This window comes from Odocoileus virginianus, chromosome 18 (assembly GCF_023699985.2).
Source record: "Odocoileus virginianus isolate 20LAN1187 ecotype Illinois chromosome 18, Ovbor_1.2, whole genome shotgun sequence".
Lineage (NCBI taxonomy): Eukaryota > Metazoa > Chordata > Mammalia > Artiodactyla > Cervidae > Odocoileus > Odocoileus virginianus.
The window spans coordinates 40,161,732-40,173,838 of NC_069691.1; the positions used below are offsets into that span (position 1 = coordinate 40,161,732).

The 12,107-nt window shown below is 37.6% G+C and overlaps 1 protein-coding gene across 7 annotated transcripts in view; it reads right to left on the minus strand.

Annotated features, from left to right (window-relative positions):
• The window catches only part of LINGO2 (leucine rich repeat and Ig domain containing 2), a 1,346,710-nt gene that overhangs the window by 638,046 nt on the left and 696,557 nt on the right, over positions 1-12,107 (minus strand). The window contains exon 1 of one of the 7 annotated variants that reach the window (XM_070480607.1): positions 9,123-9,203. The exons of the other annotated variants lie outside the window; for them this stretch is intronic. The gene's annotated coding sequence lies outside the window, so the exon portion shown is untranslated. Of the gene's footprint in view, positions 1-9,122; positions 9,204-12,107 lie in introns of those variants that run through there. 7 annotated transcript variants of the gene reach the window in all.

Here is a 12,107-nt window from a genome sequence, read left to right on the forward strand (position 1 = left end):
TCTTTTTTTAAAGCTATGTTTATAGGAGACACACCCAAACATAAAGTTTCCTTCAAGAAGTTTGAAGTGAAAGATATCAAAAGAAAACACATCAGGTAATACCATTCTAAAAAAGGTTATGGTGCAATATTGAGACAACATTGATTTTAAGTAAGATCTATTTTAGAGTGGTTTATTTTATCAGCATGTAAACAGCATAATGATGAAACTTCTATGGTATTAATATATCCTAAGTTTAAATCTATAATAAGTAGTACCTGGCACATATGTGTTCAGAAATGTTTGAGTGAATGTTGAATGAATATTAATAGAAAAAACTATCAGAGAGTTATTACCATTCTGAATCTATATGGCATTTATAGCCTAAAAAAATAAACAAGCACTCTTTATATTTTAATATATGAATACAATTGGATATGAGCATACACACACATGAAATTTTAGAAAAAAAAACAAAACAAAGGCAAGCAGTTTTCAAGAAACAGTGAACCTTGTAAATAAATCCTCATACCATCTGCCGGACTGTGCCACCTGTTGGAGCTAGACAATGTAATATGAAATTACAGGTATTGTGACTCACACCAATGACACTGTTGTGTAATATCATGCTTGTGTTCTCATCTCTGCTTATTTAATAAGGGTATGGGGTGCACAGATAAATCAGTCATCTTGTTTCACCGAGTCCCGGATGCTAACAGGACAAGGTGATCTTCAAATTCTGTTTTCAGTGTGATTATGTGGCTGTCTCCTTCACATTCCTCAATAGCATCTGGCGAGCATGCAATGTGAATTGCTAATTTCAACTCTAGCTGTAAAATGAGTCCAGATTCAACAGAGAATGCGGAAGCAGCTGGTAAACAATATGAGATCCCACAGGCTTCACTAGCTGGATACACTTCAACAGGATGCCTGACTCATTTTTATCTCATCCTTTTCTCTTATCCAGTGACGCTGCAAAATTTGACAAGCGTTTCTAGAAAGAAAGCTTGGATTATGATCTGTGGATGGAGGGAGTGATTTCAAACCCAAAAGAAATAACACAAGTCTGAAGAAGCAAACCCTTGCCTTATTGCCTTTTCCATAACTATCACATGTGGCTACAGCCATGATGAACTCACTTTCTATACCATTTCTCAGTCCTCTTTGCCATTATCTTCCACATGAAATAGAAAAACAATCACTCTCAGTAACAATTTTATATCTGTTTAATCAAGGAATGATCTCAGTCAGTAGGACTTAGGCAATAAAAGTGTCTAGGTGCCATCATCACCCCACTAAGCTTACAGTTTAAAAATTAGGTTAAATCTATATCTGAGGGACTTCCCTGGTGGCCCAGTGGTTGGGAATCTGCTGTCAATGCAGGGGACAGAATTTGATCCCTGGTCCAGGAAGATCCCACATGCCGTAGAACAACTGGGCCTGATGCCACAACTACAGAACCCACTCACCCTAGAGCCCATGTTCTGCGGCAAGAAAACCCACTGCAATGAGAAGTCTGGGCGCAGCAATGAAGACCCATCATAGTCAAAAATAAATATTAAAAAAAAAAATCTATGTCTCAGCAAGATGAGGTTTGTTTTGCCATCAGAAAGTGTTCCAATCTGCCCCTTGTCATCACAATGTCATTGGCTGGGATCTTGCCCAGGTGGATATTTACTTAACCTATTGCTCTGAGCCCTGAATCCTTATAAACTTTTGTTTTTCTCATGTTTCCATCAAAAAGAGTCTTTCATTTCTTATGGCTTTATTTTCCTACCTACCTAAGAGGCAAGTTCATACCAAAATAAAGGTAAAAACAACTGAAGCTATGCAATATTTCCCAACAGAAAACCATTTCATCCCATTATCTAAGATAATGTCCAGAAGTCAGTGGAGGAATTTAGTAGTTAACTTACCTAGAATACTGAAAGAAACTCTGTGACCTTTTCAAGATGGAGAATAGCTTTGGCTCAGCAGTGAAATTCCTGGAGGTGGGCATGGCAACCCACTCCATTATTCTTGCCTGGAGAACCCCATGGACAGAGGAGACGGCAGGCTACAGTCCACAGGGTCGGGAAGAGTCAGACACAAACTGGTCACTTAGCCCATGCACAGCGGTGAAGTTAAAAACAGGTGCTTCTCCTAAGGAGGAGGGGCACTTTTCCAACACAGGTTTATGTAATTTGGTTAAGTTAAGTGGTCCTGATGAGAATGGCTTAATTAATCAGAAACTCCACTTTCAGAATAACAGCTACCAGCAGAAGAACAGATTCTCAAGACAGCATCATGGATGGAAAAACAAGGAGAATGATTGAGTCGACTTTCCAGATAGGGAAGAAAATTTCATGTGTGGTTACTTAATTTTCAGCATCATACAGAGGTCTCAGAAGCCATGTTTATTAATTACACATAAAACAAAGTAAGAGAGTTGGGGGAAGCAACAATCATGCTCTCATTCCTCTGACACAAATGCCCAGAAATGCTTCTTAAAAAACAAACTGATGCCATTTCCTTGGTAGACAGCAAAAATCACTGCAAGGAGTAGCTGGCCAAGTTGGGATTAGAAAAATAGAACCTGCCCATTGGGTTCTTCAATATGGAAAGTCAGTACCAGTGCTGAATTTTTCAACTTAAAATTTAGAAGAACTGCATATTCTAAAGGAAGAGAAATATTAGAAACCTGTCTTCTTGGTTGAGAGAGGCCCAGGGACCTGAGATGAGCTATTTTCAGAGGAGGGGAAAAGCTGCTACAGTGTTACTCTTGATGAAGACTGTTACATATTGGGTTCTCTAGCAGATGCTAAAATGGTGTTTTCAGTGCAAGATGTTCACTGGGTATTAACATCTATGAAAAGAAAGGTAAGGATGGGATTAGGCAAGGAAAGAAGCCAAAATGTGATGCGGGAAACAAAACCTCAGGCGGGGACTCCAGAGTGGAGACAGCCTGAGAAAGTTGATTCACAACAGGCTGAAATGGTCGTTTCTGGCTTGCTCAGAAACCAGGTGCTGGAAGCGCAAGAGGTGGAGCGAGGCACCCTCTCCAGTGAGAGTGGAGCCTGAAGCACGTGCAGCTGCAAGGAGAGCTATCAAGCTCTCCTTGCAGCTGGACAGCAAGGCCTTCCTTGAAGCAGAACCTGGGCAGCACATCTCCACATCTACCAGAGAACCCTAAAGAGAATGTGGCTCTCTGAGACATCTGTGTGCCCTGGATGCCAGAAAGCATCCACACAAGGATGCCTAAGAATCAAATTTAAATGTTTTACATTTTATGCTCATTTAGACAGATGATCCTTTCTGCCCTCACCTCTGATTGACCCCAAAGAGTTCTCTTTAGTATGATTAAGAATCATCTGAGGCACCTGTTGCAAATACAGATTGTTAGTAAACCAAGAATAGAGTGCGTAGGGTGTGTGGTGTATGCTGTCACTCACTCCAGTCTGACTCTGCGAACCCATGGACTGTAGTCTGTCCCAGCTTCCTCCGTATGGGATTTCCCAAATAAGAATACTGAATGGGTTGTCATTTCCTACTCCAGGGCATTTCCCTGACCCAGGGATTGAACCCACGTCTCCTGTGTCTCCTGCATTGCAGGCAGATTGTTTACCGTTGAACCACCTGGGAAGTCATTAGCTAGGATCCCCAAGGATTAATTCTTGGAAGCAGCCCTGAGTTCAGGGGTTAGGATTTTTGCATTTCAGCAGTATTGCTGTGGGTGAGAGGGTGCTGATACCACACATTTGAAAAAACATCCCTAAAGCTTCAGTAGACTCCACTTCATACAAAAGTCCTGTACGTAGAAAGTAGAGGGCATTCAAGGAAAGTGCAGAAAGGAGGAGAAAGAGAAGCTAAATGAAGAGAATAAAAACAGCGGTCATGAGGCGAGTACGGGGGGAGAAGTAGGCTTCAGGGACAAATACAAGAAAATGTAAATTCCTAGTTATGACTTATGGGAACACAATACACAACATAAGAATATAGTCAATATTACTGTAATTATTTTGGGATTCCCAGGTGGCTCAGTGGTAAAGAATTTGCCTGCCAATGCAGGAGATGTGAGTTTGATCCCTGGGTCAGGAAACTCCCTTGGAGGAGGAAATGGCAGCCCAGTCCACTATTCTTGCCTGGGAAATCCCGTGGACAGAAGAACCTGGTGGGCTCTAGTCTGTGGGGTTGCCATGAGTTGGAAGCGACTGAGCACGTACTGTGATTATTTTATGTAGTGGCAGATTTTAATAGACTTGTGATGGCCATTTTTAATATATTTGATTACTGGATCACTATGTTGGACACCTGAAATTAATTTAAAATGCACACCTTCAATAAAGAATATATGTAGTTGCAAAAAAGAAAAGAAAATGTGTCCTTTGTCAAATGTTCCAGGGTAGATAAACCTGGGGGGAGAAGGGAGCAGACCCTTTTAAAATGCAAATAAGATGTCAAATGATATATGTGCTATATGAGGAAATGACAACTGCATATAAAAACAAAAAAAGGAACATAAGACTTCCAAGTATCAAAGTTATCCAGGTGTCTTTAACAGATTTAACAAGCCTCTGAATGTCCCACTTACAAGTTGATCAATCTAATGACTGTTTAAACCTATGCTTTATTTAGCTTATAATCAAATTCTTATAAATCTCCTTTATGTTGATATATAACTGTAGAACAGTACAGTTCTGGAGCCAAGAGAAAGTTTTAAGGGCTACTTGGTATCCTTCTTTCAATGTCTTTAAATGATTTTATTCATTATTTAAAAAAGCAGTTCTGGATTATCAAGCACTAGATCTCATTTATGCCCTGTGAATAAATTTGACACATTTATGTAGAGCACTGAATAATTTAGTGAAAGGAGGCCACTTGGAACTGAGCAACACTCATTTTCAGAATGCTTCTGAATTGTTATGGATATTTTAGTTTAAACCCAGAAATGGTGACAAAAATGTATTAACAACAAAAAATGTAGATATATGAATCTATAAAATCTCCTACTTAATTCTTCCATTTTTAGCATAAGTCTACATGTTTTTTATATAACACTGCATACAAAGCATTAAAAATTCTTGAGAGAATGCAGAACAGTTCATTTTAAATAAAATATATTTCCTTGCCTTTAATCAATAATGTAAAACTCGGTGTTGCTTCACCAATTTCAAACTAGTCATTCACACATTAGAACTTGGCCAGAGGGCAGCACCTAGCAACATACTTCAAGTCAGTGTGATCTTGATTCCTTTGTTAAATCATAAAAACAAACGATGATGATCCCAGCAAAAAGAAACTTTAATAATTGGTGATGATGGCATAGGTTTGATGAGCTCATTTTTATCAAATACAGTCGCCTGCTCTTATTGAGCAGATTAAAAAATCTCATTAAAAAAAAATTCACATTAAAAATGGCTGTATCTGGGAATCTTAGATCTCAGCAGTGACAGCTCTGTTGAGTGACTTGCACTTAGTAGGTGTTGGGTTCACAGAATCCCCGCCCTGACCTCTGTAAAACTCACTGACTGATGTTCCAGGTATATTGAACCCTCTCTGAAGTAGACCACCCACTTGTCTGTTCACACACTTCTACTCCATCGGCTGTGAAAGCAAAAGTGAAGTCGTTCAGTCGTGTCCAGCTCTCTGCAACCCCATGGACTGTACCCTACCAGGCTCCTCTGTCCGTGGGATTTTCCAGGCAAGAATACTGGAGTGGGTTGCCAGTTCCTTCTCCAGGAGATCTTCCCGACCCAGGGATTGAACCCGGGTCTGCCGCATTGTAGGCAGACACTTTATCTGAGCCACCAGGGAAGTCTTCCATCAAGGAGAGTCAGTGGTGTTTGCAAGGACCCACCAGGGAGTCTGCAATGGGCACTCTCGCAATGCTAGTAGCCTTCTCTCTTTCTCTCCACAAAAAAGCCAGAAACTGTTAGAGCAAGATGAACATTAAATCCCAGTTGTATTAATAGAGATCTGTATCTACTAAGACTAATTTCCGGATAGCTCTTTGCTGTTTTGCTACATCATTATAAAATGTAATTGAATTATTTAAGGACACTCTGTTTCTGAAGTTTATCTCACTAATCTATCTTTGGACAAAGATCAGATGACTCACAACCTACAACCGGGATTGAAAAAAGACGTAATTTAAGGGACTGTCTCCAAACTGGATGGGAAGACTTTTTATCAGGTACTCTTGGCTAGCTCATGTATACTGATACTGAAAGGATTCATATTTCTCATGTAAAAAGGGCCCCTGCACCAGACTGGACTACAGAGGGGGCTGCTGATCTCAAACGCACTTTAAAACAATGCTCAAATAGAGGAAGAGCTACACTCACACCAGGACAAGAAGGAGACAACATCAGAAGTAGATGCCTGCCCAAGATCTTGGGCCCGATTTGTATGATCATTTATAATGATTTCTTGACTTCTTGGATATCTGCATATAAATCAAATGTTTTCTATCATGGACACAGTCCTATGCTAGTTTTAAAAACCAACCCAATTCTTGGGTTTGTCAGTGACCAGTATCTAATACTTCTAATTACTTTGGTGGATTTCTCCACTCCAAGGCTCTGATTGGATGACCCCTAGGAAATTTATTTTAGAAGAGAGTTCAGTCCTGTTCTGTCTACTCACAATATCACTAGATGGGATCTTCTCACCTGGCCTATTAATAATATCTGCTCTCACCCTGGCCATGTTAGTTGCTCAGTCGTGTCCGTCTCTTTGTGACTCCATGGACTGCACCCTGCCAGGCTTCTCTGTCCATGGAACTCTCCAGGTGAGTTCTCTCTTAGAGTCACTAAAACTCAACCAGAGTGAGTTTCAGTCAAAAGCTAGGTCTCAATCAAAAATTGTAACCTCTAGTCTACTAAAAGGAAAACTTCCACCAAAAAAAAGAAAAATAGCAAACTAATTATCGGTATAACATCAGAAATGTCAAGGTAGTAATCAGGTGTACACTGAAATATAATATTCAGGAACAAAGAGTATTACATTAGATTTACTATATTATAGTGAGAAAAAAATCACAAGAGATAGGATACTTAAAATGTAACATTGGGAATTCCATGGGACTCCTACTGTTTTTGAGCTAGAAAGAGGACATGGATGATTACCTAATTTCAATATCCACACATAATAAATTAGCAAACAGATTCAGAGGGTCTATTAATATCTATATATTACTTATTTGGGACCAGGCAGTGTGCTGGTTATCTTAGATATGTCCTTTATGTAGTTCTCAAAACAAACTGAAGAGAATTGTGATTTGCATATGAGAATTGCTTTCTTCACTGTGTAATAAGGAAGTCTTGCTATAAGTCATCCAATTATTAGCTGCAGAGATTAAAATCAATTCTGTCTTACTCCCAAACTCACTTTTTCTGCCTATGTCAGATAGTATAAAGGGGCCAATAAAATTTTAATTGAATTGAGGGGAGGCAGACAAGGTAGTGATTCTTTTAGGCTAACTTTAATTAAGAGAAGGAGTTCCAGTGATAAACCCAGTGACTTCAGGGGCCAGGCAGGAGGCCTAAATATGTGAAGGAATCATGGTTATTACAGGGCACTGTGGATTTCTTACTTTACCTAAAGGCATTCCCATTCAATTAAAAAAATTGGACTGCCCCAATAAAACATATCTCCCAGAGGGTTACCAATTTGCAAGTTCTGAAAGGAAGGAAAGGCAGTAGGTCTGTAAAAATAAGTGTAGAAAACATTCTGGGCTTAGGATAGAGGTAGTACAATATGTGGGAAAGCACGGTAAAAAGATAGATTTAAAAAAAAAATCTGGGATTGGTTGATTTAAACATATTAAAGAACTTTTTACTTACTATACATAGGGAGGGCAGATTAGGCAGTGAAAGTAAAGGAAGAGTGGGAAATGGAAAAAAAAAAAACAAAGTCTTGGTAGTAGTCCTTAAATGCCAGCCAGAGTGAGAAAGAAACATACTCAGAGGACCTCCCTGGTGGTACAATGGTTAAGGATCTGCTTGCCAATGAAGGGACATGGATTCGATCCCCGGTCCAGGATGATGCCATATGCCATGGGGCAGCTAAGCTGCTGGGCCACATCTACTGAAGCCTGTGTGCCTAGAGCCTATGGTCCACAGCTAGAGAGCAGCACACAATTAGAATTAGCCTGCAATGAGAAGCCCACACGCTGCAGCTAGAGAAAGTCTGCACACACCAACAAAGACCCAGCACAGCCAAAAATAAATAGATACATAACTAACTTTTAGAGAGATCTTAATAAGAAAAAATACACTTAGAGATTTGCCAAAGATTCTCTTACTCTGTGTAGGTGTGCATTCTGTATGTTAAGTCTTCATAAGAACCTTTATACTTCATAGATTTATTGAATCTGTATTGGACAAATCTGCAATTCATTGGAGATAGATAACTTCCCCAGTGTCACGAGGCTACAAATGAGGAAGCCAAAATTCACTTGTGTCTGAGTTGACTTAGAATCCGTATGATGCAAAAGGTTTTCTGTAAGGAATACAAGATCCAGGCTGTAGTGTAGGGGACTTAGGCAACTGATCAAAGATTGAGTGAAGAAGTTCAATTAGGGTAGTGATTATGAGACCAAAAAAGAAGGTATATTTGATTAAAATGTTCATTATAATAACCAACATAGTGTTACGTATTGGGTTGGCCAAAAAGTTCCGTTGGGCTTTTCGTAAGATGCTATGTACAAACTTGAATGAACTTTTTGGTCAACCTAATAATTAATAGAAATCACCATTACTATAAGTACTTTTCACATATTAGCTAATTTTATTCTTATAAGAAACCTATGTGGTAAGTACTATAACTAGCATCATTCCCATTTTACAGATAAGAAAATGAGCACTAAAGTCTACACGATGAGTTTAAAGTTAAGCAGATAGAAATCATGAAATATGTAATTTTAATCCATCAAAGTAAACCAATTTGCTCTTAACCGAGAGTAAAATACCTTGATAAATTAAGGGAAATGTGAAAAGGGAAAAGACCTGCAGACCCATTACTCTTCATTTGGCATAAATATGGCTTTGATAGACCAGCTCAGTGTAGGTAAGCAGAATGCTAATGAGGTCAAATATCTGCATATTTGACTTCATAGCCTCAAGAAGTTTTATAGTCATCCTAAATTTCATTTAGAAGCTTACCCTTGAATCTCCATCAAATATCTCAAAACTGTAGGGAAACCAACTTGGAAAATCTGGTGGTGCAAACCAAATCCATCAAATAACTCTGAGTGAAGCCTTGCTAGAAAAATAAAAATAGATAGTGTGAGCCTTTGATAATAAACATGCGTCCATTGTCTTTACATATCATACTGCTTATTGCTAGAGCCCAGAGTTAAGTGGTAAACTGGTTTCCAATTAGTTTATGTAAAAAATCAAGTGTTTTCTCTATCTAATCACTATGTGACTAATGTACAAATGAGGCATGTATCTATTCTATAACCTTTCTTTTTTCTTCTTCCTCTTTCACAAGTTTTGGTAAGTTACAGAAATATTTATATGTGAAGAAGTTTAGTAATTCATTTAATAAAAACACATTGGGAAGAGATCCTCTTGAATGTTGCATTTTTCTGATATAAATTTCAAAATCAGACTTCCATCAACAAGAGGAAACAAAAACTGCCATTAACTAGAGACAGCAAATTTACTCTTAATGGAAACATTAAATTACTGCTTTCAAAACTAAACCATTTAAACAATCTTAGCTTCTTTAAGAAAGGATGGACAGTCTTTTATTTTTTAAATGAGTATATGTTATTTTTATTTGTCTTAAATGACACGTGGAAATTAAGAAGAGCCTACCATTAAATAGACGAAGGATTGCAAGGAATGAAATACAATACCAACAAGAATTTACACGGAGGATATGGAATAGTACTCAAAATAAACAGGTAAAGGGGAGGAAACTGGACTTCACCCACAGAAAAGGTTAAAAAAAAAAAAAGAAAATGCTGCTGATATATTTAAAGTGAGTAGTGAGTAAAACAGCCAAAATCAATATCTGTGTTGCCTTTTGAAGAAAATTATAGGACGAAAGCCAGTAAATTTCAAAGTTGATATATAAATCTGAGTGAAATGCTCTATATTAATAGTATGTTACAGTTATTTTGGGTAACAATAACAAAATCAGCCTGAGGACAATTCAAGCCAAACAGGAAATTTATTAGAAGACAGGCTATACTGCAGAAGATAAGGAAAAGCCACCCAAACAAGCCATCAGAAAAGCAGGCCACATAGGGACCTCATAGGTTCTCACTAAAGATGCTAATTGAAACTTGCCTTTAAAGAATCATGATCAGCTTGTTACAGATTCAAAAATTGCAGCTCTCTTTTACCCCTCAAAACCAAATTTTAAATCTGAGTTAGGGGTTCATCTTCTGACCAGTCAGCTTTGAGCACAGGACTGTCTTCTGGGACAGACAAGGCAACTAGGGTCTACTACTTGAGGAGAAATTTCTAAGATAAGATTTTGAGCTAATAATTGCTATAGTAAATGTAATTGCTATTTTTTTAAAGGCATCTGAACATTACATTGGACTTCTGATTCAAGAATAAACTAATTATTTGCAGTGCTAAGACAGAAAAAAACATGATTATGTGTTATTGCAAACTACAGACCTGGCAAAATCACTGTAAAAATGTAAACTTGGAATTGTTACCACCTCTTTTAATATTTTCACCCAAGGAATACTGACTATAATACAGTTTACCTATTTTGTATAAATTGATGTTTGTGAATTATAGTGCTGGAGAAAACTCTTAAGAGTCCCTTCGGCTGCAAGGAGATCAAACCAGTCAATCCTAAAGGAAATCAACCCTGAATACTCATTGGAAGAACTGATGCTGAAGTTCCAATACTCTGACCACCTGATGGGAAGAGCCGACTTATTGGAAAAGACCCTGATGCTGGCAAAGGTTGAAGGCAAAAGGAGAAGAGGACAGCAGAGGTTGAGATGGTTATATAGCATCACTGACTCAATAACATGAATCTGAACAAACTCTTGGAAACTGTGAAGGACAAGGGAGCCTGACATGCTGCAGTCCATGGTGTCACAAAGAGGACGGCGACATGGCTTAGCGCCTGAACAACAGCAACCAAGGAATACTGACTACAATTTAAAATGCATGTATAGAGTCTACCCATCTATTTTGTATAAATTAGGTAATATCCCAAAAGTGTAGAAAAGGTCAGATAGTAAACACCTGTTTTTACTATCTAGATATAACCCATATTTTATCATGTACAATGTTAACCCAATGGTATAGTTCTTTAGATTTTAACTTTAAATAATTAAAAAGGATTCAGATATAATTAAACCATTCCTCTCTCCTTCCACTCCATAGGTAATCATTTTCCTAAAGGTGTTTTTCACTATTCCTATGCATCATTCTGAATAATTTACACATTTCCAGATATCTAGAAATAACATATGTCATTGTGTGTTCTAAGTTTGCATAAATATTATACTCACAGTGTCTATCACCAACTGGTTTTTATCATGCAATAGCATACTTGACTGAGTCATGTTAGTACTCATGTAGTTATGATTTGTTCATCTTAAATACTAAACAGAATTCCATTGCATGACTCTGAACATATATATTGACAGATATTGAGGCTGTTTTAGTTTCTTACTTCCTGCTTTCCTACCTATAGGAATGATGCAATAAGAGTTATTACAGAATTATCCTAATCAACACAGAAGGTATTCATGCATGGATAGTTCAAATAAAACACAAAAAAAGAAAGAAGAGGTTAGAAATAGACATACATAAATGGAAGCAAATAAGAGAAGCTTCTTGGGAATGTGAGACTATTCAATGATTCTGAAAGCATATGAGAAAAAAATGTAAAATGTGATGCACATTTGCTTATAACACTGCCCAAAATCATTATCAAGATTACCATAAAACAGAAAACTATATAATTTTAGAAAATGTTTATGAATCTGGGGGAGAGTGAAATTTCTTTAAAAATACAGAAAAAGGATAATAAAGTAAAAGATTAATAAATTGGATCTGCTAAAAATTAATACTTGTATTTATATTTGTATTATTTAAAATGCATAATTAAAAATGGCAAAAAATGAGAGAAGGCATTTTTAAAATATGCAATATACTTTTGTA